The sequence below is a fragment of the Oenanthe melanoleuca genome, chromosome 7 (genome assembly GCF_029582105.1).
Source record: "Oenanthe melanoleuca isolate GR-GAL-2019-014 chromosome 7, OMel1.0, whole genome shotgun sequence".
Taxonomy (NCBI): Eukaryota; Metazoa; Chordata; class Aves; order Passeriformes; family Muscicapidae; genus Oenanthe; species Oenanthe melanoleuca.
Genome location: NC_079341.1, coordinates 36,734,581 through 36,759,755, shown reverse-complemented (window position 1 = coordinate 36,759,755; position 25,175 = coordinate 36,734,581). Strand labels below are relative to the sequence as shown.

Sequence of the window (25,175 nt, the reverse complement as noted above, 5' to 3'; positions counted from 1 at the left end):
GTCTGGAGAGCATTTACACTCTGCAAACCTATCAAGTACAAGAAGCTAAATGGCAATAAATAAGTTTTCAGCAGTTTAATTTAACAGGGCTCCATGACTTATAAGAATCAGGAGACCCCAAATCTGAGTGTTCCCTTTGGGCCATCCCAGGTCTGTGCTGCTGTTTGAGGTCTCCAGATGCACTGGCACTGAGCAGAGCCTCAGCAGAGCACAGTGCTCCAGGGCAGCTCTGCCCAGCAGACAGACAGCAGGCTGCTCTCAGGGATGGAGCTCAGTCTCCTCTGTCACAGGCTGAGGGGAGGAGGGACATGCAGCATCACAGAAGGAACTTAGGTTTTCCAAACAGACTGTCAGGTGACAAGGACATGCATCAACTACTCATTCAACCGTGCCCAGAAGGATAAATTCTCAGTCTGGTGATGGAATAGATGCAATTAATGCAGGTATGAAGTCCTTCAGAATAAATATCACAGAACATAACCTGCACACTGACAGCACAGGTGACCTGCACCCAGCTCCAACCCACACTGCCCCATCTCCCACCTGAAAATGAGCCACCACCAACCACAACCACGGCTGCAGCTGCTGCTCAATTTCCACTTGTGTTTTCTCCTAGCAAAGTGACTGAAGTGTGGCTATGTCACTGCTAGAGAGAATGCTCACTGCCACACAAGCCTCAGCTGCAAGTATCAGCAACCCAAATCAATGTTAAATGCCTTTGTAAAAGTATGCTTCCCAATTTTGTCATATAGCTTATTTGAAAAAAAATGTATTATACAAAAAATGTTCTCCATGATAAAAGTTATCAGCCACAACCCCCCAGGAAAAGACAGCTGGAGAGTTACAGAGTTCCACAGCTCACCCTGTTGGGATAATGCAGGTTTTGAGTGATGTGGAGTCACAGGTATCCTGAGATGGTCTGGAGCCAAACACTACCAACCCCAGCCAACTGACTACTACAGAAATGACAATTCTTGCATACCATAAACACAGATTGAGGAACACCATGGCTTTCCAATAAACATGGCTTAGGATTAGCAAAAGGTGGTACTAAAATGAAGTTTTATCAATTACTAAACTGCAGTTTACTCTTCCTTTTGTCCTGAAATAGAACTGCACAGCAAGACTCTGCTGCCAAGAACACTTCTCCCTGCAAACTTTTACATTTAAGCAAATGAAACTCTCTCCTCTTCTGTTCTCCAAGCTAGAAGCTAAACCCCCCCCCAAAATTGAATGTAGTAGCAAGATATAAGAATTATACAACAAGCATTTGGGTTTTAAGGCCACAATTACCAATACCCACATCAGCTCTCCAATATCCCAAAGATTACTATTATTTTTCCAAGGTGTATTGGATTTTGTTCACCCTTCAAAATTGAAAGTACTGGTAGTAGGAATTACACATAACTCTATAGAGAATTTAGCATTTCTACTAATGCTTTATGAAGAGATGAAGAGCTGTGAATGTCAAAATTTACATGATATCACATTTAGAGTAGATCAAGGACAATTGAGCAATTTGATGAAAACCACAAAGGAAAATGAGTCTGTGTTGATAAACACAAAATCACACGAACTGTTCCCATCCAAATGACCCATTTGCCTTCCTGTAGCAGGGGTGGTGACAGAAACACAGCCACAAATTCAGGCACACTCAGGTTAAAGGGTCTGGCTAGGCAGGGGAACCTTTTGCAGAAGTGCCAGAGGGGAAAAAAGTCAAGTCAATGGTACATTAAATAATGTCAATAATTGTAACCACACTCCAAAACAGACATCCACAGTGCAAAATGCAGGCAATCCAGCATACAGCAACAAAGACATTCAGAGACAGAAAACTGTACATTGAAGGAATGAGGATAAGGGTGGAAATGGTCAAGAAGCAAAGCAAATACTGCATGAAGGCACATGGTTCTTTGCTGATGCTCAGTTAAAACAAGGAGAAACTTTAAGAACAGCATTCACAGGCTTCCTGCTGTGTGGCAGAACTGCATCTTTATGCAGCACTACAAGATCCTAAGATGTGATTTTCCTCTTCTCACAGTGAAAAAGATTTCTTCCTGTAAAATCTGCTAAAGGCATGCAATTTTGTCATGAGATGGCAACATTTTGCATCAAAGTTTACCAGTTGGAGATGCAGTTTAGATAGCCTGCCTCGGCTCCTGAAACACTGAAAGGATGACTCAAATGTATTTTAACAGCTCACATCAAAGGAACCTCAAATAGTTGTCACAACACCACCAACCTTATTTCTACCTTTTAATTCCCTGCCCTTATTCTAGTCACACGCTAATTCCTGAGCAGGGCAATTAAGCACACCAAGCCAGTATCAGGGACCAGAACATCAAGAGTTAGGAGAGATGTGGGTCTGTTTTATCCAATCTGCCCAATTCTGTTCTATAACAGCACTAGAGAAACATTTTGTGTAAAGTCTTGACACTGCCAGTGCTTTATGAGCTGCAGCCAAGAAAGGGCAGGTGAGAGAGCTGGGGAGGGGAGAGGTGAGCAGGGCACCTGGTGGGGAAGCCAAAGCCAAAGCAGCAGCTCCTGGCAGGGCAGGTGGGCTCCATCCAGCTGTGCCAGCTGTGCCCAGGCTCAGGGCACAGCACAGCAGCCCCTGGCAGGGCAGGTGGGCTCCATCCAGCTGTGCCAGCTGTGCCCAGGCTCCCTGCACAGCACAGCAGCCCCTGGCAGGACAGGTGGGCTCCATCCAGCTGTGCCAGCTGTGCCAGGCTCAGGGCACAGCACAGCAGCTCCTGGCAGGGCAGGTGGGCTCCATCCAGCTGTGCCAGCTGTGCCCAGGCTCCCTGCACAGCACAGCAGCCCCTGGCAGGGCAGGTGGGCTCCATCCAGCTGTGCCAGCTGTGCCCAGGCTCAGGGCACAGCACAGCAGCCCCTGGCAGGGCAGGTGGGCTCCATCCAGCTGTGCCAGCTGTGCCCAGGCTCAGGGCACAGCACAGCAGCTCCTGGCAGGACAGGTGGGCTCCATCCAGCTGTGCCAGCTGTGCCAGGCTCCCTGCATGCACAGGGAGCTCAGAGCCATCCCCAGGCAGCAGCTGGGCAGGGCACACACAGAGCATGCAGTGCTGGGCCAGCACAGAGGGCAGGAGCTTTGGGGGCTCCAGCTTCAAACAAACAGCTGACCCTGACCCAACACACCAGACACTGAGCTTGGGTCATGGACCCCAACAGCAGTTTTGCATCAGCTCCCACCCAAAGCCCTGCCTCACCCACACTCCAGGTGATGCAGGTGGCACAGAACCACGTCCTGCATGGAAGCAGACACAGCAAAACAACAGCTCTGAGGAAAACACACAGCTGGGATGTCTGTCATACAAGCACCTTCTTGTGGCAGAGAAAAGAGAGGGAAAAAAAAAAGAAATCTCACTGATCCCTCCTGCTTCTTTCCCACTTCACACTGCACTGAAAATGCACAATCTTCACTGAAGTTTTTACCCATTTTCAAGCTGGATCCATTGAACAGTCAGAAGAAAGCAACCAAAGCAATGCAAATTGTATGCAGAAGTTGCCTGTGTTTGGATATAAAGCAGAGACTTTTGGGAAAAGCATTAACAACCAAAATATTGAAGTCACTGCAGGAAATACAAAACAATAATGAAGGATAATATTTAAGAGCTACAGCTACCTTCTTGCAAGTATCAGACAATATAAACAACATTAATTATTTAAGTGTTGCTATCTTCCCTAAATGGAATACTGGGATTTCTTTTTGCCAAATTCAAACATGACTTTTTAGACCATTTCACAACTACACATAATCAAAAAAAATAAATGTTCACACTTAGGATTTAGATATGCCTGATAATTAATACTGATATATTTAAATATGCAACTCTACCAACAGTGAAGATACAAACTCAACCAGCTATTTTCACTGTGCTGTAACACAGATCTCAGAAGGAAGGGTTTAAAAGGCAGTGATCAAAAGCAAAGCCTCTCAGTAATAAGGAGAGAGTTGGAAAATTATGCAATTTTAAGTCTTAAAAAAATACAACAATTAATTAGTGTTTTAGGGGATTTCCACTTCCAAACCTGAGAAAGCCTGCTCCTGCTTGCTCTCTGCAAGCCCAGGAGAACATCAATACACCAACTCAGGAAATACACTCCTGGATGACACCAGCAGAAAAGAATGCACTTCCACCACTTGCAGGATTGCTCTTTATTGCTCTTTTATGTAATGCTTAAGGGGTAATTGGAGTTAGAGGCATATCTTTCCATTTTTAGAATGCCTTCCTCCAGCTCCATAGGAACATGCCCAGTTTCAGCTGGCTGTCCTCTCTGGAGTGCAGCAGAGGAGCAGAGCCCCGGGCAGGACCCAGCCCAGCCCAGCCCAGCAGAGCCCCGGGCAGGACCCAGCCCAGCCCAGCAGAGCCCCGGGCAGGACCCAACCCAGCCCAGCACAGCCCCGGGCAGGACTCAGCCCAGCCCAGCAGAGCCCTGGGCAGGACCCAGCCCAGCACAGCAGAGCCCCGGGCAGGACCCAGCCCAGCACAGCAGAGCCCCGGGCAGGACCCAACCCAGCCCAGCACAGCCCCGGGCAGGACTCAGCCCAGCCCAGCAGAGCCCTGGGCAGGACCCAGCCCAGCACAGCAGAGCCCCGGGCAGGACCCAGCCCAGCACAGCAGAGCCCCGGGCAGGACCCAACCCAGCCCAGCACAGCTCCGGGCAGGACCCAGCCCAGCACAGCCCCGGGCAGGACTCAGCCCAGCCCAGCACAGCAGAGCCCCGGGCAGGACCCAGCTCAGCCCAGCACAGCAGAGCCCCGGGCAGGACTCAGCCCAGCAGAGCCCCGGGCAGGACTCAGCCCAGCAGAGCCGAGCCCCGGGCAGGACCCAGCCCAGCCCAGCACAGCTCCGGGCAGGACCCAGCCCAGCACAGCAGAGCCCCGGGCAGGACCCAGCCCAGCAGAGCCCCGGGCAGGACTCAGCCCAGCAGAGCCGAGCCCCGGGCAGGACCCAGCCCAGCCCAGCACAGCTCCGGGCAGGACCCAGCCCAGCGCAGCAGAGCCCCGGGCAGGACCCAGCCCAGCCCAGCCCAGCAGAGCCCCGGGCAGGACCCAGCACCGTGGGGAAGGCAGGGAGGGATCCAGAGCAGCACTGCTGTGCTGCAGACCTGCCACACAAACCTGCCTGCCACCTAAACTGAGCCACCTCAGCCAGGGCTCCAGGGCAGCTGCTGGTCATCTTCCCAGGGTTAGAGATAAAGCACAGGTGGGAACAGGATGCACATCACCTCAGTGCATCTGCTTGCCTATTTGTGAGAGACTACTGCAAAGCCAAAACTTTTAAAATGGAGCTTTCAGCAACAGCACAGGACTTCTACAGAGGTTCAAACTGTTGGGTTTTTTCCTTTAACTTTAGTATAGGACATTCTCTATTACTTCAGTTCTCATACAACCTGAGAGGTAAAGCTGCAAATACCAGAGCAAATGTGAACATGCCCAGCAAGGAGGGGCAAAAGTAGGCTCAGAAGTCTACCTTACATACACTGTGTTCAGAAGTGTGTAACCCCACAGTTCTTTCGTCAAACTAAAGCCCAATAAAAACTTAATGAAAAATGTCATGTATATGTATATATAGTCTGCACATAATTATTTATTCAAATAAATTTTCCAAAGAAGTTGTTTCTTTAAAATGGCAAATACCTTTTGTAAGTTGTTTCTCTACAGTAATGCTGCTGTTTAATTCCAAATAATCAATTTACTGTCTTCACAATAGAGTTCTGTCATATTTGCAATTTATTAGTCACAATCTTAATCCATAATTGTAAGACCCGCTGACCAAAGCAAAATTCAAAGGATAGGAACAGTCATGTCACCAGGAGAAGTCACAGGAGCTGCCTCTCTGGAGGCTGCTCAGTTTAGTGACTGCAGCTCCCTCATGGAGGTTACAGCATAACCACAAGCACTGCTCAGGCAGTCTCCAGCAGCAGAGAGGAGAGAGCTGCTGGCAGTGCCCACTGACACTGTGGGGTGTGAGCTCCATTAGAAACAGATTTCACCAGAATCCTGGTGCTGTAAGACCCAGCTGCTCTGGACATCAACAAAGACATGAATAACCAGCACAGTGGTGGGGCACAGCTCTTCATTTAATGGATATGGTGATAAAAAAAAGCAGTTAAATAAAAAACATTACTCAGCAAACTCAAAGCCTAAGACAGGACAGAAAAAATCCGTTGCCAAAACTGCCATGGAGCACATCATTACGGACTGATTAATTTCTAAATGGAAAGATAATTCAAGTAGGCAGAGCTGTAACTTCAGTGGTGGATTTGAGAAGAACCAGTGTTAGGAAACAGAAAACAGTGTGGTGACAGGAACCAGCTGAACCCAGCAGAGCTGGTGCCCCTGCTTCCAAATAAATCCATGGCTATCCAAAGCAGTGCAAGGGATGACACACAGAGACATGCAACTAAGTCACTAGAGGATTCCTTATCTGGGAAGCATACCTACTTCTAAAAGAGATACAGATGCAAAGGAGGGTTGATGTTCCCTTCCCAGCCTAAGGGGAGAGCAGAAACCTCCACGTGCTGCTGTTTCCCAAGCCAAGGAACAGTGGATTGTGAGACAGCTAGAGACAAGCAAGGCAAGCAGGGCCTCTAAAGCAGCACAGAAAGGAAGAATGACAGGAACATCTGTGCAGAGAAAGCACAGCCAGCTATCAGCCCAGCAGCACCTCAGCCAGACTAAGGGGAACACAAGCACAGCCTCTTGTCAAATGACTGGGGTTATGTACACAGCCTGCTTAAGGGGAGGAAGAAAAAAGCAGAATTAACACAGAACTCCACCTGGAGAGGATTCTCCACTAGGAACTCCCTTGGGATTGATCACATTTAACACCAGCTAAAAAAACAGGCCCTCAGATCTTCCAGATTTAGGGCTTTTGGTAGGCCAGAATGGCATAGGGCACTAATCTTGCCAATGTTCTTTGCCCAAGTCACAGACAGTGAGCAAAGAAAGTTTCTGTGCAGGCAGCAAGGTCATCAGCAAGAGGTAACTGGGGAGAGGAGCAGAGCTGCCCCTGTGAGATGGGCACAGTGATGGCACATGCTGCAGTGGAGAGCACAAAAACACTTCCAGTTCTCCCATCAGAAATGGAAGTTAACTCAGCACCTGGCACAGGCCTTGTTTCTCACATCTGCAGCTGGTTCTGTTGGTCTGCCTGAATTCAAAGGCTGTCATGATGATAAAGAAACCAAATCCTCCTTTTTGATCAGCAGAAACCTTCCAAAATAGAAACTGAGAAGATACTGTTTTTATGAATACTTGGGTGCAAAAATAAGGATAAATAAACATTTGAGAGAAGACCAAACAGGTCTTAAATCACCATAAGGAAATTTATCACTGTAACTACAAATTAGGAAATTTTCCAGTGAAATGAACATTTTGGAAAAGTAAAGAAGTGTAGTGAATATTTGAGAACAGAATTATTGGTAGCTATTTTCTCCACGTTTGTAATTGCACTGTTAGGATCCATAGAGATGATTCCTATCATACTGGTACATCTGACTTATTTTTTCTTATTTGTACAAATAAAATCATATCTACCTTAAGGGAAGTCAAACTCCTTTAATCAGAGCTAAACCAGCAGAAAGCAGCAGCTCCTCTGGGATGTGTTTACAAGGCAGTACTGTTTTGATTCACATTCTGCTGGCATCTCTGCAACTGGAAAATGTTAAGGTCAAACCAAGGTGACTTGTTTGCTTTCCTCCTGGGTAGGGCCCTTTCAGTTAGGACTCTTTAATAAAATGTACACCTGTATTTTCATACAGCAGCTCAACTACCCAACAACCAGAGCACCCACCCCACACCCAGGTGCACCCGCACACCCACACCCTCAGCTTCCTCCTCACCTAGAGAACCAGCTGGCACAGGGAAACCATCACTCAAGGCACTGTCTCCCTCCTCTAGCACTGTGTCAAGGCCTCACACCCTGGTTAAAGGTCACCTGGGATAAAGGGGTCTGATCCTGGCTGTGCAGTGCAGAGCAAGCCAAGCCCACAGCTGCTCTAACCCACCCACGAGAGTATCACAGTTGGGCCACAATAAACTATAATTTGGGGGAGATGCTGATTGTCCCTGCCCAAGTCTGTCTGCACACACAGGTCACAATTCTCTTTGAGTCTGCCATGTGAACCCACAGAGATCCTGCCCTGCAGGAAGTGGGACAGACGTGCTCTTTCATCTGCAAGAAGAAATGATCAGTGTCAGCCAGTGAGAGGCACAGTCACTGCATCTCCCAGCACACACTTCCAGACAAAAAAGGCAAAACAGAAATAAAGCCAGGGATTAGCACCTCCTCAGCTTCACAGGCCCACTGCCAGTATCCTGGACAAGATTAATCATATCAAACACCAGCTTTTGTTTCAAGGAAAACTGTGTGAAAAACTTCTGCACACCTAAATTTGAAAAGGTGCCATTAGTGTTCATAAATCTGTGAAGGTGTAAGTCCCACAGATTCAACACATCACACCAAACTGGCTCACACTCATATTGAAAAGCCACTGACAAGTCTGAACTCTGGGGCCTCCAAGGCCTTTGAAAGGCACACTGGAATTCCCCAGGAGCACAGAGCAGAGCTGCTCACTCCAGGCACTGTCAGACACCAGCCAGGGCACCAGCAAGCACTGCATTCCAAAAATTGGCAATTCCCCAGGGACAAGCACTGTCTTCCCACTGGGCTGTGCACTGCAGGACTGAAAAGGTGCAGATGCCACAAGCACAGGGCAACCCCAGCTATGCACAAGCCCTTCAGAACAGCCCCAGGGCAGCAGAGCAGAGATCCATGGACAGGGGCTGAGCACTGGGGGCTCTCCCAGCCTCCACAAGGAAATGAGCTGGCTCCACAACCACAGCATCTTCCACTCTGGAATTACTACATTCAGCTAAATTATGGGGATGTAATTGTAAAGGAGATAAATTCCAGCTTACAGTATCTTTTTAAAAGTTGTGTAAAATGGATAAATACTTTAAAGGAACGCCAAGTATTAGCTGTTTTCCAGAAGCCTTTTTCTCATATTCTAAAAATTTTAAAAACTCTCATTACAAGTGATTCTTGAAACAAAAGTCATTGCAGAACAGTGGTTATTCTCCTGGTGTCTAGAACCAACCAAAACTTGGTTCTGAAATACAGGTCAAGCAAGCTTAACAGTTTTGAATTTCAACAAACTAAATGCTTCTATAAAGATTTTCACCTTATACCTTAGTGTAAGAAATAATAAAATCCATTGACAAGTGTAAATCCAAAAGACAGCAGTACAATGGGAGGGTTGATAAAAGAAATGCTGTACAAATGTAGAAGGTTCAGAAGCCTGTTTAGACATCACAGGTACAGCCCTGCTCTCCTCCTGCCCCAGGCTGTTACAAGCTGCCAGAGCAGAGGCTCTGGGGCTGGTTGTTAATTAGTTCCTGGGCATTAGCAGCATGACATAGCACAGCTTTCACATGTAGTATTTATGTTTGTACTGGGGAAAAGGACACACCACCCTTGAATTTCTGGACTTACAAGGCAAATTTGCTTCCAAGATAAAAATCTGTGTTCTGGCTATAATTCTGTGCAGGATGCAAACCCTTCCAGTCAGCTAGGGGACAATTTTAAGTCTGGAGATCAGAGGCAAGGCAGCCTCCACGAGATCCTGTGTGAGGGGGGAAGCAGCCAAACACAATCCATGCAGCAGCACATCCTGTCTCCCCTTCCTCCAACATGTTTAACTTTGCCCACTGAAGACTTGGAAGTGAGACAGACACATCAAACATTTGGAAAGAAAACCCTCCTGGGCAGGTGGCTGTTTGCCATGCTGACAACAGAGCCAGTTCTTCCAAAGGCCTGGGGGTGTCACGGAACCTGGGCAAGGAAGAACCAGCTCTCAGCCCCAAGACAGGCAGGAGCAGCTCTGGAAGTGACCTGCTCAGAGTGAGAGGCTCTTCCTTTGTGAGAGCACTCCACAGGAGCAGAAGGCAGCAGCAGGGCTGAAGGAAGGCTGTCTGAACCTTCCACATGGGACACTCCTCCAGAGTGTGATCAGCCAGCTCCATGCACAGGAAAAGGGTCGTGCTTGAGCTTCAAAACACAGAGAGTGTCCCTGCAGCAGCCCCAGGTGTGTCCCAGGAGCAGCCCCAGCTGTGTCCCTGCAGCAGCTCCAGCTGTGTCCCTGCAGCAGCCCCAGATGTGATCCTGCAGCAGCCCCAGGTGTGTCCCTGCAGCAGCTCCAGCTGTGTCCCTGCAGCAGCTCCAGCTGTGTCCCTGCAGCAGCCCCAGGTGTGTCCCAGGAGCAGCCCCAGGTGTGCCTGCAGCAGCCCCAGGTGTGTCCCTGCAGCAGCTCCAGCTGTGTCCCTGCAGCAGCTCCAGATGTGTCCCTGCAGCAGCCCCAGGTGTGTCTCAGGAGCAGCCCCAGATGTTCCTGCAGCAGCCCCAGGTGTGTCCCTGCAGCAGCTCCAGATGTGTTCCTGCAGCAGCCCCAGATGTGTCCCTGCAGCAGCCCCAGGTGTGTCCCTGCAGCAGCCCCAGGTGTGTCCCTGCAGCTGGGAACTGAACTGGGAACACCTGACCAAGTGAAAACATCACCCCACACTGTGCACTGCTGCATATAAACATTGCTTTTCAACTTCCTAAAAAAACCCCTAAAATCTGGAATATTGCCATAGTAAAATATTTTTGTTCTGTTGCAATATGACTCCTGTGATGCACTGAGATGCAAAGAAAACAAAGGAAAATTCTGGGAAAATTGCAATAATTCGAATTATCTTTGCTATCTAAAAAAAAGTAACTTCAGCATTTCAACGTTTATATTATAGATTAAATCAATATACTAGTAATACAAAACAATTCAATAATACCATATTAACTAATACAATGAACTGTATCACTAAAACAGCATTTGCTGGCATTCTAACAAGTCAAATTCTTAAACTTAACTTAAACTTAACTTCCTAAATCTAATGCACTTCACATCTCCTAAAAGCAGAAAGTTGTGATTCAGGATATCTTCTTTTGTATCTACAACAGTAAAGAAGATATTTAAAGTCTACCCATTATGAACAGCAGTAAATGCATTAAGTTTTATAAAACTGTTATCCCCCTGCACTGTGTGACTGCATTTCCAGACTGGATCAATGCAGCAGCAGCTCCCAATGGACAGTGGGTGGTTCCTTCCAGAGCACTCAAGCTGGCCAAAATAAAACTCAGGAGCTCATCAGACAAACCCAATCCCTGAATTCAGCATGCCTTGCTCATTCAACACTTTCAAACTGCATCTCTTCAGGATGGGGTTTTTTGTTTTGGGATTTGGGTCTTTTGTTGTTGTAGTTTTTTAATTTTATCTCAGTGTCAGTACATGACCTGGTGATTTTTTTCCTGCTTTAAAATAACCTGTGTTCCACAACTAAATTAAAAACTCTGAGTGCTGAAAGACTGACTAGGTCAGCCTGAACAAAAAAGCATCCCACATCAGGCAGTGCTCTCTACCAGAACTTCAGAACTTCCTGGAGATGTGTCAGGTTCTTGAACCACAGGAAGTTTTTCTGCCAGTCTGTCTGTTCTGTGGAGAACACTAAACTAGGAAATTTTTTAAAGTATCTTCTGGAAAAGAATGTATTTAATGTCAGTGAAATTTCCCAAATCTCAGTGTATGCTGTTGCTATGATTTATGCTAAGGAACAATAGCCAAACAACAAAAACTCAGATTTTCTTTCTTTATGTGGCAGTGCAAATAACACAGAGCAAACGGGCACATCTCCCCAGCCAGTCTGAGATTTCTGGGTTCAGTGATTTTTCATCTCCCATCCAAAATATAAACATGCTCCCAGGAACAAGTGATGTGCTGTGTCAGTCATCTCACTGCCCATAGCTTCCATGTCAGGTGCAATATGGAACTGCGTATTTTCATTACCTTAGTTTGAGGACAAAGCTGGATGTGAAAGAGGGGGAAGTTCTGTCAGGGTATCTTCAGCCAAGGCTGAACCAAATGACACAGCCCAGCAGCCCAGCTTTAGCACTGGACCAAAGCAGCCTGGACTAGGTGTGTGTCACAAAAAGCATGTCCTGGGTATCCTCTTCATCATCCAGTTTTGGCTTTCTGCCTGTAAGTTCTGGAGCATGGGCTTCCCTCCACTGAGGGCCACATCCACTTGGAGTTTAGGCACTGGTATGATACTAATTAAATCTCCTTTCACAATATGCTGTGACTTCAATACTGCTGTCTTATTTCTCACTAAGAATATATGGAAAGTTTGTTTTTAAATAAAAACATGATGAAAATACTCTGAGATCAGTTTCCCTGTGTACCTTTAGATACCACACAAGACTTGAGCATGAATTAGCAGAAGACAATTGCTGAGCACCATTACATAAACACACCTGTACACAGAATTTCTCCAATTAACAGTCCAGTGCTCCACTTGTCCAGAAGCCACTGAAATCATTACATATACATATGTATGCATGTTACATTACATATACCACCTTGGGTTTATTTTGTGGAAGATATGAAATGCTTCAGCTTTAAGCCTGTCACATTGACATGGAAATTAAATAACTATCATTTGTCTGAAATTGTTTCAGAGATTTCATCAATCAGATTTATCTGTATGATAACAAACATGCCAATACTTAATTCCCAGGCTACACATCAGGAAGCTCTGCCAAGGCAAGACAGTGAAGAACATGGGTTTGGAACTGAACAAGTTTCCTTTCAGAGCACCTAGGATGCATTGTCTGCTGCAGTCTTCCTGGGGAAGAGGATAGAAATCCTCCACAAACTGGAAATTTCCTGTTCACATCAGATTTCTAGCACAGCCAGCACAAAGTAAGATCATTTAAAGCAAACTGAGGGATAGATTAGGTGCTTTCTATTTGGGCACGTGCAATCCAAATGCTCCTGAGTACATTTATAACCTGCCAGATGATAGCCTTTGGCTTGCCACACCATGAGGAGATTTTGATAAGAAGATAAAAGACAGGAAAAGTTTTTGGCACCCACAGAAACAAACAGAAATCCAGAATTTTTTTAATGCTTCTTCCTTGTTCCTTACAGCTGGACCTCAGGGGACAAAAGGGGATATTTGGCATCACACCACAGCTCCTTCTTTTCTTCACTTGCTCCCAAACCTCTGCCGCTCCTGGCCCTACCTGGCCAGGAAAAGTGCCCCCACCTTCCTGCCTTCAGTCCCTCCAGCTCCTCCCTGCTGCCTCTGGAGCTGCCCCAGTCAGTCTGGAGGCATTCCTTGGACAGTCCCTGGGCCAGCCAGCACAGGTGCCCCACCACAGCACACCCCACAGGGCTCTCCTGTGCCATGCTCCAAGTGCAGCTCACCCATCAGGGAACAGCAGCCTGCTGCCCTAAACTCCTCTGCACAGCCCCAGGGAACCCTGAGGGACTTCATCCCCCAGCCTGGGAACCACACACCCCACAGATCCCACAGCCACGGGGGAATTTCATCCACTGCGCACAACACCAAACATGGCACAAACAGCAAACACAGTAAAAATCCCCCCACTGAGCTGTGATGCAGAAAGCAAGTTTCGACTTGTAAACCTTCAAAGAATTTACAATAGATTCCTTTCTGCTCTCTAATAATGAATTTATCACAATACCAATCAAAACATTAGATCAACTATACTGTTAATTGAAGGTTCACAAAGACACACTACATTTCAGTTAGAACACTACATGGGGGGTTAATTTTACTTATTTCTTGAATAATGGTTTAATGACTCTCAAATACAGTAACGACCCCACTAAATAAGGACATACTTTAAATTATTTCTAAATGGAATTAAACAGGAAGTTGACAGGTCTTCAATTTCTAGTGCTAGGCAAGTAATGCCTAAAATGCTGTGTAAAGTGAAAAAAGGGGGGAAGATCTGAAAGAGATGGTGACGGAGACACTTTGGAGAAAAATGGCAATTTCTTTTTCTTCATATGTTTCAGTTGCTTCAAATGAAAGTAGGAAAACACATGTATAAGAAAAGTATATATTTTAATAAAAACTCTGTTAAAACGGCACCTAGTTTAAAGATCCCATACACAAAGAAGGGATTTTCCCTACTTTCTGAGGTCATCTTTGTATTCCTGTAAGAGTGGGATGCAATGAAGAGGACCAGAGAGATGAAGATAGCCCCAGAGATTCCCAGCAGCCAAAGGCTCCAGCAGGGAGGAAAGGTAAAGGAGAGGCAGCAGTGTCCTGCCCTGGAACTGGCCAGCCTGGCTGCAGTGCCCAGCAGCAGACAGCACACACTCTTCAGGAAGGAGGGCTGACTCACAGTCCATGCTGAAAGGAAGACAAGCCTGTCCTGGGTCACCTCCCTGACCCAGCACACACAGCTGCTCCAGTGCATCCCTGACTGGCACACACAGCTGCTCCAGTGCATCCCTGACCCAGCACACACAGCTGCTCCACTGCATCCCTGACTGGCACACACAGCTGCTCCAGTGCATCCCTGACCCAGCACACACAGCTGCTCCACTGCATCCCTGACTGGCACACACAGCTGCTCCACTGCATCCCTGAACCAGGACACAGGGCTGCTCCATGGCTGAGTACCATGGCCCCCGGCCTCCCATGGCCCAGCTGAGCTGCTGTGAGACATCACTCACAGACCCTTCTCTCTTTCAATGACAGAGTCAGGAATTCCACTATCAAAAAAGAAAAGAATTAATCTCATGTGAAACTGATGGAGTCCTTCCTTTCTTCTGAAATGCAGGCCTCTCTCATCTGCCTTGAAATAAAGGAGAGAGGTACTAAGGGCAGCAAGGGTCTGAAACACTGCTGCCAGCTGCAGATTTAACTGACAAGACACTGGGATTTTCTTCTGTGCAAGCAGAAGCTTTGGGAGGGTCACCAGAGGCAGTTTTTGGCTCTCTTTATCCACCTCCTCCCCTCCCTCTGCAAACCTCCCCCAAGCAGAATAAATGACTATTCTGTTTGGATAGAAGAGCATGAGAAGTTATTCAATGAACTAGGACATCTTGCAGGCCTTAGGAAAAGCAGCTGAGGAGCAGCAAAGCTCCCAACATGCCCAGAGACCGCTCGGTGCCATCGTCCCCTCCAGCTCCATTCCCAAGCTCTGCTGCAGAGCCAGCACAGCCTGCTCCTTGGGAAGGGCCATTCCCACAGGCCTGGCTCTGGGCTTGGCTGTGCCTCTGTTTACTCTCCATCTTCACTAGCATTTGAGCTGCCCTGTTGTCAGCAACATTGCAATCAAGGCGGAGGCAAGCAGCCGGTGATAGTAGTGGCCATGCCCAACAGCCCTGATCCACCTCTGCCTTTCTGATCACTCTCACACAAAGCCATGCCAGGCCCTTCTCTTTTCACACTGACAGTAGATGCCATATTCAGAAGGATTTGACATCTTATATTCGCTCGAGAAAAGATCCCACCAAATCTAACCAAAAGTGCTAAAAATTCTGCCATTCTGACCCACACCAGCACGGGCTCCTCAGAGATGTCCACATGTTTGTGGTACAAGGCAGCAGAACACGTTCTGCTGCAGCTGCTCCCAGCAGCAGTGTCCCACACAGTGCTGGTACAGGAGCTGCTGCTCCAGCAGGCAGGCTCCACTGCCACGGCTCCAGACTGGGGCTGAGTGCTCCTGGGGCAGGGGGCACTGCCAGGGTCCCTTGGAGCAGGGTCCCAGCCCCAGCAGCCTGCCAGGACAGCTCCCTGCTCTGCCATGGGAGTGGGGGGCACTGCCAGGGTCCCTCAGAGCAGGGTCCCAGTTCACCAGGACAGCTCCCTGCTCAGCCATGGGAACAGGGGGCACTGCCAGGGTCCCAGCCTGCCAGAACAGCTCCCTGCTCTGCTCTGGTTGTGACTGGCTGGAAAGGAGCACAGCTGCTCATCCACAGCAACTCCGTGTAACCTCCCAGACCCACTGATGGGACTGGAAATGACAGAGAAGGAACTGAGAGCAACACAGAGTATGGCCAATAACAGGTTCACAACTCTGCTTTTCCTGACAAGTATCACGAGTCCTGCTTGCTCTTCTAGGGGACTTTTCTGTACCACATTACACTAAGTTTGCCTTGGTGCTAAAGCAAACTACTGTTAAGCTCAGTGAACTCCCTGAACAAGCCACTCCTTTCCATCACCAAACAAATAACCAAATATTACAGAACTTGATTACTTTCAGCATCACAGTTAAGAAAAAAAAATCCCCATAACAAAATTACTCACACAATCCCATCGTTCAGAACTGCTTTAGCTCTTCATCTGTACTAAATGTGTTGAAATAATCTACATGAAGTGAAGCAGAAGTACATGAAGTTCTTATTTATGTTTCTGTTCATTTAAAATGCAGCTTTTCTCCAGTCTTCTCTCAGTGCATGCAGATTTCCACACTAAACACCAAATACACACTACTAATAAAGACTATGATTATTTGTACATAGTATATGGTGTCACCAAATATGAAAATTACCTCAAAATGCACTACAGATGCTATTTTGCTATTGCAAGAAGCTTCTATAAAAAGGTAGTGTAACCTATAACTCTCCTTGTTTACACTGTGTGACTGAATTCGACTGCTCATTATAAAAGGATCCTGCATTACTACTGAAAAATGCAAACTCCAAAAGGTGCTATCTTGTTGACATTCTAAGAAAATCAGAACAAATTCTCCCCTCTCGTAGAAGATGACTCTCACAAAACTTTCTCCAACTGTGTTTTAAGGCAGAACTTCTGATATCAGTACTGCTATTTATGCTGAACATCTAACAGGATGAAAGAGAAAAAGACACAGTTTTTACCAGTAAGGGCCTATCAGCTTTTCCACCTTAATTAAAAATATTAATAGCATCTTATTTCAGCAGCAATAGAGCACTTCACAAGCAATTTTAACAGAAGGAGAAACTTACTGCAATCTACCTTTTCACGGGCAGGTTACATTTATTTGCATATAACATTGTAATGTTTAACAGAAACATTACAGGATATAGGTGCCAACAGAAAACTGTTGCCCCAAAACACACTCCCCCCACTTTAAACACGGTAAACATGACTGAATTACCGTCTCTTCATAAACTGAACAAGTACATGCAGTAGGTTCCCATATTTTTATCACAATGAACAAACTATTTGATGTTGACCTCAAAAATACAGTTATTGGTTAAGAGGAAAACATTTTCATCCTTGTCATCTCCTAATCTCAAAACTCCAATTTGTCTAAAATTGACAATGCTGAAAAAACTGAAAAGCCAGTTCATGCAACACTAGTGCTCACAGTCCAACCACACCTTTTCCTTCAAACACTCGAATCTGGAAGCAATGACTAATGTAAAATTACCAGGGAGCAGGAGGCTATTCAGAAAAAAAAAAAAAAAAAAGTACAAAGGTCTATGGGGCAAACAGAGGCACTGAAGAAACACTGGTGATGCCTCACTGGTGATGCCTCCTGAGCGTCAGCCGGGAGGAGAAATGGACCAGAGGGGGCTTGAGTCATCAACTACGGCTTTTCTGTGCTGAAACAGCCTGGGCTCAGCACCAGCATTTATTGTATTGCGGCGAGACTTCACTTCCCAGCTCTCCCAGCCCGAGCCCGGCAGTGGCACTAGGTTACCGGCACCTGCAGAGCACTTTGTGCTCTCGCACACGCTGCAGCGTGCCCGAGGCACGGGAACGGCCGGCGCGGCCACTGTCCTGCAGCCACGGCCGTCCTGTCCTGCAGCCACGGCCAGCGCGGCCACTGTCCGGCAGCCATGGCCATCCTGTCCTACAGCCACGGCCGTCCTGTCCTGCAGCCACGGCCATCCTGTCCTGCAGCCACGGCCATCCTGTCCTGCAGCCACGGCCGTCCTGTCCTGCAGCCACGGCCGTCCTGTCCTGCAGCCACGGCCAGCGCGGCCACTGTCCGGCAGCCATGGCCATCCTGTCCTACAGCCACGGCCGTCCTGCCCCCGCACGTGCTGCTCCGCTCCCAGCCCCGCGGATGGCACCGGAGACGGGGAGAAAACGCCGCCGAAAGTTCCGGCAGCCCCAAGCGCCGCGCTCCCGGTGCGCGGGCCGAGGATGCTCCGCGGCTCCCCGGGACCCGGCGGCCGGAGCGCGGCTCGTCCTGCGGCCACGCCAAGCGTGAAAGATCCGTGCTTAAATCCCGCGCAGGAACACGGCGGCGGCGGCGTGGTCAGGGATCCCGGGAGCACCGGGAGCCGGGGAGCTCCGGGACGGGCGCTGGGCCCCGCGCCGCCCCGCGCGGGCACACCGGGCCCGCCCGCCGACCCCGCCATCCCCGCAGCGCCCGCCGCGTCCCCGCCCGGCCCGGCCCGGCCCGCGTGGCGCTGCGGGCACGCCGAGGCCCGGCGGCCCTGCCCGCTGCGGCCCCGCCGGCTCGCAGCCCCCAGCGCGGCGCCGAGCCCCGCGCACACGGCGGGCCCGGGCTGCGCTCTCCCGCCCGGGGCAGCGCCCGGGCGGCGGCGCCTCCGCCGCAGCGGCCCTCCGGGCGGCTCCGCCGGGCTCCGCGCGGCCCCGCGGGCACGGAGAGTGCGCGGCGCTCCGCCCGCGGGGCCGCCCGTAGACGGCGGCTCTTCGGCCCCGGTGCCCCGGCGGGGTGCGGGGTCCGCCGCCGCGCCTCCCGCGCCGCCCGCCGCGCCGCGCCCCGCCGCCCCCTCGGCTCCTTCCCGCGCGGCGGCCCCGGCCCGCGGCTGCCCCGCGCCCCGCACTCACCGCGCGGAGCGGCCCCGCGGCCCCGCCGGGCGCGCCCGCCCTACCCCGGGGTCTCCATGGTGGCGGCCCCGCCGCCCGCTCCGCCGGCCCCGCCCCGCCCGCGCGCCGCGTCACGCGCCGCCCGGCCCGGCGCCCGCCCCCATTGGCCAGGCGCGGCCCGGGGTGGCTCCCCATTGGCTGCTGCCCCGCGTTAAACCCGCCAATGGCAGCGCCACTTGAGGTTGCCGTGGTTACCGATGCCGTGTGGGGAGACGGCGTGGACGGGACGGGACGGGACGGGACGGGATAGGACAGGACACCACACCACAGCGACCCGACCCGACCCGTGTCTGCTCCGCCGGGAGCGGCCCGGCGGGACCCGCGCGGTGCCCAGGGCGGCTCCGCCGGCCGAGCCCGCTGGGACGGCAGGCTCCTCCGGCGCCACCCGCCGGACCCGTCGCGGTGAGTGTCCGAGCGCGGCGGGGGCGAGCGGTGCGTGGGTGGATGAACAACCGGTTATAAAATGGCCGGTGCGGGGTGCCCGCGACGGCCGGGCGTGTCCGTCCCGCCGAGCCCGCCGCCTCCCGCCCCGCCGGAGCTCCGGGGCTGTGCCGAGCGCAGAGCCGGGCCCGTCCCCGTTCCCCGTGCCCGGCTCCGGGCTGGCCCTGGGGGCACGGCCCGTCCCCGTTCCCCGTGCCCGGCTCCGGGCTGGCCCTGGGGGCACGGCCCGTCCCCGTTCCCCGTGCCCGGCTCCGGGCTGGCCCTGGGGGCACGGCCCGTCCCCGTTCCCCGTGCCCGGCTCCGGGCTGGCCCTGGGGGCACGGCCCGTCCCCGTTCCCCGTGCCCGGCTCCGGGCTGGCCCTGGGGGCACGGCCCGTCCCCGTTCCCCGTGCCCGGCTCCGGGCTGGCCCTGGGGGCACCGCCCGCACCCTCTGCCCGTCCCGCTCCCGCCGCTCCTGGGAGCCGTGCCCCGCCGTGCCCGGTACCGGCCGAGCGCACAGCCCGCTCGCACCCGACAGACCAAGCCCAGGTGTTTGGGAAAGATGCGAAAACACTTTCCGTAGTGTTTTAACATCTCACTGTTTTAAACTTTCCAGTAGCAGGCGAACTTTCTGGATGGCGTGTGAGGAATCATAGATGTAGGAAAGAAAAGCCAGCATCCCTAAAAGCACTGTAACACATTTCAATATCAGACTTTGGTGTGTTAAATGCTTGTGATAACTTTTTGCATGCCGTGCCTGTCCTGAGCTCGCCATCCCGGCGTGTCTCGGTCCTGGCTGGGGCCGTTGCTCTCCGTGCAGCCCCCGAGCAGACCGCTCCGGTGTACCAGCTGTGACTGCTTTTCCATTCGCTCATTGCTCTGCTCCCACCCTCCCGCCCTGCAGGTACCATGGCGATCGGCTCTCACCGCTTCATTGCATGACTGTAAACGGATAAGCGGAGCCAAAACCGAATGGCCACTTGAATCAGCAGCTCTTGCTGTGTCAAGAGGTTGTTCCTCATCCTCTTCCCCTGCTTATTGATACAGATGCTGTAGAAAGCCTGCTGGAACCTGAAAATGTATCCACATTGTAACTCGTGTCTGGTTTCTATCCAGCTCAGTTTTTCAGTTTTGTATTCGATGGGGCGACCATAGGGTTTTTTTTAAGCATAAGGACACACGAACTCATGATGTGGTTTAATTGGTTCTAATGCTGCAGGTAGAACTATGTCCTTCCTTAGTCCCTGCTTACCAGGGAACTGTACTTTAGCTGAACATGGGCAGTCACCTTTAAACTCATATAAATTCTCTGAATTTCCCACTTGGAATGTAATTGGCTACATGGAAGCTGTTTACGCTGTTGGTAAGATATTTAATCTCTGAGGTTTTTGTTGCTATTTGTATAATTTTTATATATTGAATAATGCAGTAGGAACTCCTACATTCTGATGATATCCACATGGAAAATGCTTGGCAGCTGTAAACAGGAGTCCTGAGTCCTCATTGCTCTAAAAAATCTCATGGTTCATACCATGTGAACTACATATAAAATATTACCAAACCAGAATGGTGGTCTCTGTCTAGGAAATGGGAAACAAGAGCTGAGAGGAATAGCAGTAGAAACTTAGTAAAAAAGAGTAACAGGTGTGAAATAAAACAAGTAGAGGGAAGGGTCAAATGAAAGTGGAGAACTGGAATAAAGATAAAATGTGGAATAACTAGATCTAGAATAAAGGGAGGAGAAGTGCAGGATGTGCAAGAACTGTGACCTTCATTAGTTGCAAGGTTGCTCCTACCAAAGGTGTAGAGGATTAATTAAATTAGCTTCAAGTCAGTCTCAACTGGTTTTCACCTGTAATTTGGGCATTACTATATATATATAATAACAGAGAGAGCAGCTTTTGAGAAATGAGGAAGCTTACTTGCCCCCAGTACATGGAGCTATTCCTGGGTGTCATGTGGGGGCTGTGGAAGGCACGGGTGACAGACAGGACACTGGAGGGGGCACAATGCCATCCCCAGGCCTTTGGGGCTCCAGGGGGTCAGGAACAGGCTGCTCCAGGTGCCCTGCATCCCTGCAGAGCCATGCATTGCAAGGTGTGGCTGTGCTTTAGAGTTTCCCCTCGGGGTGAGATGGGAAAGGGTAACAGGCACTGTTGGGAAGGAGAAAGGGATCTTGAGTTGGTTTGTTTTGGCACAGAAGAAGCAGGAGGAATTGAAAGTAACATTTTGAGATCCTGTCAGATTTGGAAATATGTTGAATGACTGTCAGTGGGGAAAAGCTGTTTCATTCTGTCTGGTGTTAGTCATACCCTCATAGCTGCTTTATTTGTTTTGGCACCCTGAGCAGCCAATACATTATCTAATTGGCTGCTCTGTGTCCAGTGCAGAATCCTGTCCAACTGGGATGACATAGGCTGGGGAAAGGCACCCATTTCAACTTTCCAATGCACAGGGCTGCATGGAGGGTGATTCTTTGATTTATTCCATTGGCTGATAATGGTCTTGGTCAAACACGTTTAAATTCTTTAAATTTTAGAATCAGCAGCAAACAATAACAGTCTCTTTTTATTCATCTTCTTCTTCGTGTGACTTTTAAGTAAGATGTTCTGTTTCATTCTCATTTGGAAAGCCATGATTCCACTGTTTGCAATGTTTGCAGTTTGGAACAATCTGTCTCATGATTTCCTTTGGGATCGTGCTGGTTTCTCCTGAGCCTTAAATCTGACCCATAAAGTGACTGTGCTCATCTTCCAGTGCTTTAGATGGCAATGTTGTTAACAGGTATTTGCTGGTTGTTTTGCTGCTGTTTTGCTTCTTCAGCATTTCCAGTCATTAATATGTTTTTTTTTGGCTTTATTTAATCTGTTCTGAAATTAATCCATAATCGAATTTTGCTTTGTAGATATATATATTCCACAAATGTTCACAGCCCTTGCAGAACACTGACATGCTTATCTCTAAATTTTAGTGATAAATAGCAGTCACAAAAACAGTGCTGCTTTGTTTCTTGGTGGCATTTTTGTTTTGCTTCCTTTTTTTTTTTTTTTTCTGCTTTTTGTTTTGTTATTTGTCAATTTGGTTGGTTAGATTTGGGAGGGGTGGGTCTGGGGAGTGCAGTTTGGTTTCTTCTGGAAGCTATGTAATGCTGCCTGCTGTAACTGTAATCTCTTCCAGATACTGAAATTATGAAGGTTTGGGGGAAAAACATCTGGAGAAGAAAGTGATGCTCATGGCAGGCTAACACAACACCTGAGCAGCTGTTTAGTGCTACATGGGGAGTTATTTAGGTGTGTGGGGTTCTTTCCTCTCCTTAAAACCTACAATTTGATTTCAAAAGTTACTGCAAGCCATTGTGTTGATGTCACAGCAACTCAATCAATCACAATACAATTGATTTCGGGTAATTCTGAAACTGTAATTTCATTTGGTGTAGAAAGCACTGAATGTTCTCCTACTTTTAATTGCTTAACTGGAGAGGTAAGGCACCTAACAGGTGTGTTTCTGAGGAAGGTGGTGGGCTGATGTTTTGCTTTTTCAGTGAGGGCTTTTATAGAAATGTTCTGTTTCAGACAGTGCCATTCAAAATTACTGCTCTGCCATGGGTAGATATTACTCTTTCCCTGTGGTAAAACAAAATATTGAGGAAAACTATTGGATACTGACAGGTTGTTTGCACTTTGTTTTTCTTGCATGGCTTTGAAGCATCAAGTAGGAGTATTTGGTTGTAGATGGTGCTCAGTGCTCAGCCTGTGCTCTGGCTCAGGCCCAGCTGCCATGGGCAGAACAATGAAGCCCTGTAATGAGATCTCCCTCCAGCTTTCCCAGTGCCAGCAACAGGATCCTGCACCCCTGCAGGGAGCTGCATTTCAGAATTGATCAGCCTCCCCAGAAACCTCCCTGGCACAAATGCCTTATTTTTTCATCTGGCTCAATCTTCCTGATGCACTGTCCCTGCCTGTGGTGCCTGCACCAAGGAATGTGTGAGCAGCCAAGCACAGCAGGAGTGGCAGGGCAGACAAGGCTTTGCCCTGGGTGCCTGTTTCAGCAAAATGGAGAGGGTCTGAGGATCAGCAGCTTGCTGACCAGTGGGGTAAGCTCAGTAGCCTGTTCTTGGCCAGCCCCAGCAATCCTGTCCCAGTGTGCTGTTTCAGCTGGAAGCTGGTCCCAGGAGCTGTGTTTGGGGCAGCAGGAGAAGGGATGCCCTTAGTGAGCTGTGCTAATGGTGACATCAGGTTTCACCTGTAAGTCAGGGTTCCTAGAGGATGTTGCAGCACCTGGAAATAGGCAGGCAGCTTGGCAAGAGCCAAGTGGGTGATTTGGAGAAAAGATGGCAGGAAATGCCGACTGGGATGTCCAGTATAGATAAGGTCATCAGCTGTTGGTCTGTTCTTGGGTATTCAGGTCCTAAGCTTGCAATTGTTGAGTCAGCAACCTTAAAAAAAACCAACCAAAGCCCACAACAACTCCCCCCAAAGCCCACAAAGAAATAATAAAACCCCCACACCCCAGCTCTGGGCAATGCAGGTACTTCCATCTGCTCAAGGACAGGGAGGTCCCCTGAAATCCTTTGCAGTTTCTACCAATTGCTACAGTTGCTGAACAAAATATTACCCATCTTCTTACTAGTTTGTATATGAGGCTGGAAAAACTGTTGAGAGAGAACCAAACTGTAATCTTTCTTACCAGACCAGGGATACAGAATGTCAGACTGAAATCTAGACATACTTTTCAATAAGGAGGCAACAAAGAAAATGTACATGCAGAAAGATTCCTTGATTCATGTTTACAGACTGTACATTTCCAGTGGCTGTGACTGAGGGGCCCCAGACAAGGATGAGTTGCTTTTTCTAGTAGGATATCAGACAACATTATGCAATAATTTAAAGTGAAATTGTGCCAAATGCTTCCCTGCACATAACTCTGGGAATTTGGCCTAGCAGAACTGGCAAAAGCTGTACAAAATGATACTGATGCTCCTGACAAAATCAGCTGCAGTGGCTCCTAAATCACGGGAATTATCTGTCCCTCTGGCCTGTCTCTCACAGGCTGCAGACAAACGTTCTGCTCTGACTCCCACTACACTACTCAGACAGAAATCAGCTAGGCTGCCTTAAAGGACAGTGACACAGAGAGGTGGTGCCAGCACCACCTCACAAAGTCCCTCAGGGTCCTCTCTGGCCCGTGGTGTTTGTCCTGGCTGTGTCCCTGCTGCAGTGATGTGGGAGCTTGGGCAGTGAGATGCAGAACTGCTCTGAAGGTAATGGCTGCACCTCCACACAGCACAGCTTCCCGTGGCTTCAACAGGGAAAAACATCTTGGCTTAAGGAGAAATTGGACTTATTCAGACAGAGTCATATGTTCTTGAAGCACTGCTAATCTGTCCTGCCAACAGCACAAACGAAGCCAGCTGACTTCTGCCTGCAGTTCATTAGGAAATGCATGCAGGAATTGGTCTGTCAGCAGAGCTGTGAGGAAGAGGCCTCCAGCAGTGGGGCAGGGATCCCTTCCATACAGATTTGGGTTTGTTGAGTAGAAAACATCAGCAACAAAGCTAGCATGAAAATGGGGTGGGAGGAAATGTTTCCATTTCTGCTACACAGAAGGCAACAGTAAAGACAGAGGCATGTGCAAAAGGTGACAAGTTAAAATTACCTTTTTAATTCCAGAAATAAGGAACCTGACTCCTGTTTCCCTTCCTGCTTTGACAAAATCTGAGTTCTAGCTAGACACAGAAAATAAAGCTATCTTGACTCTCAAGCTGTGTATTTCCAATTGTGCATTTTGCAGCAATGGAAAGCAATGGTTGATTTATCTGAGGAGCAATGGGGCTGGGATTTAACAACTGGAATCCAGATAGGTTGCACAGATTTTTTGAAGTTCAGTCTTCAGTTGGTTTTTGTTGTTCTTTTTTTTTCCTTTTAAAGTGACTCAATGACTGTGACCTGCTCTGAGCTTCTTCAACTGTCTTCCACTGAACTTCTGCTGCTAGTTAGTATTGACTATTTCAGTATCTGGTGGTTGAGTACGTGTGATGCTCTT

The 25,175-nt window shown here is 49.2% G+C and overlaps 2 protein-coding genes across 5 annotated transcripts in view; one reads left to right on the top strand and one right to left on the bottom strand.

The window, feature by feature from the left end:
• Positions 1-18,762, bottom strand: part of PKP4 (plakophilin 4) — a 63,442-nt gene extending 44,680 nt beyond the window's left edge. For all 4 annotated transcript variants that reach the window (XM_056496570.1, XM_056496572.1, XM_056496573.1 and 1 more), the window contains exon 1: positions 18,674-18,762. The gene's annotated coding sequence lies outside the window, so the exon portion shown is untranslated. The remainder of the gene's footprint in view (positions 1-18,673) is intronic.
• A 141-nt stretch (positions 18,763-18,903) lies between these two features.
• CCDC148 (coiled-coil domain containing 148) overlaps positions 18,904-25,175 on the top strand; it is a 48,222-nt gene continuing 41,950 nt past the window's right edge. The window contains exon 1 of the mRNA XM_056496748.1: positions 18,904-19,114. The gene's annotated coding sequence lies outside the window, so the exon portion shown is untranslated. The remainder of the gene's footprint in view (positions 19,115-25,175) is intronic.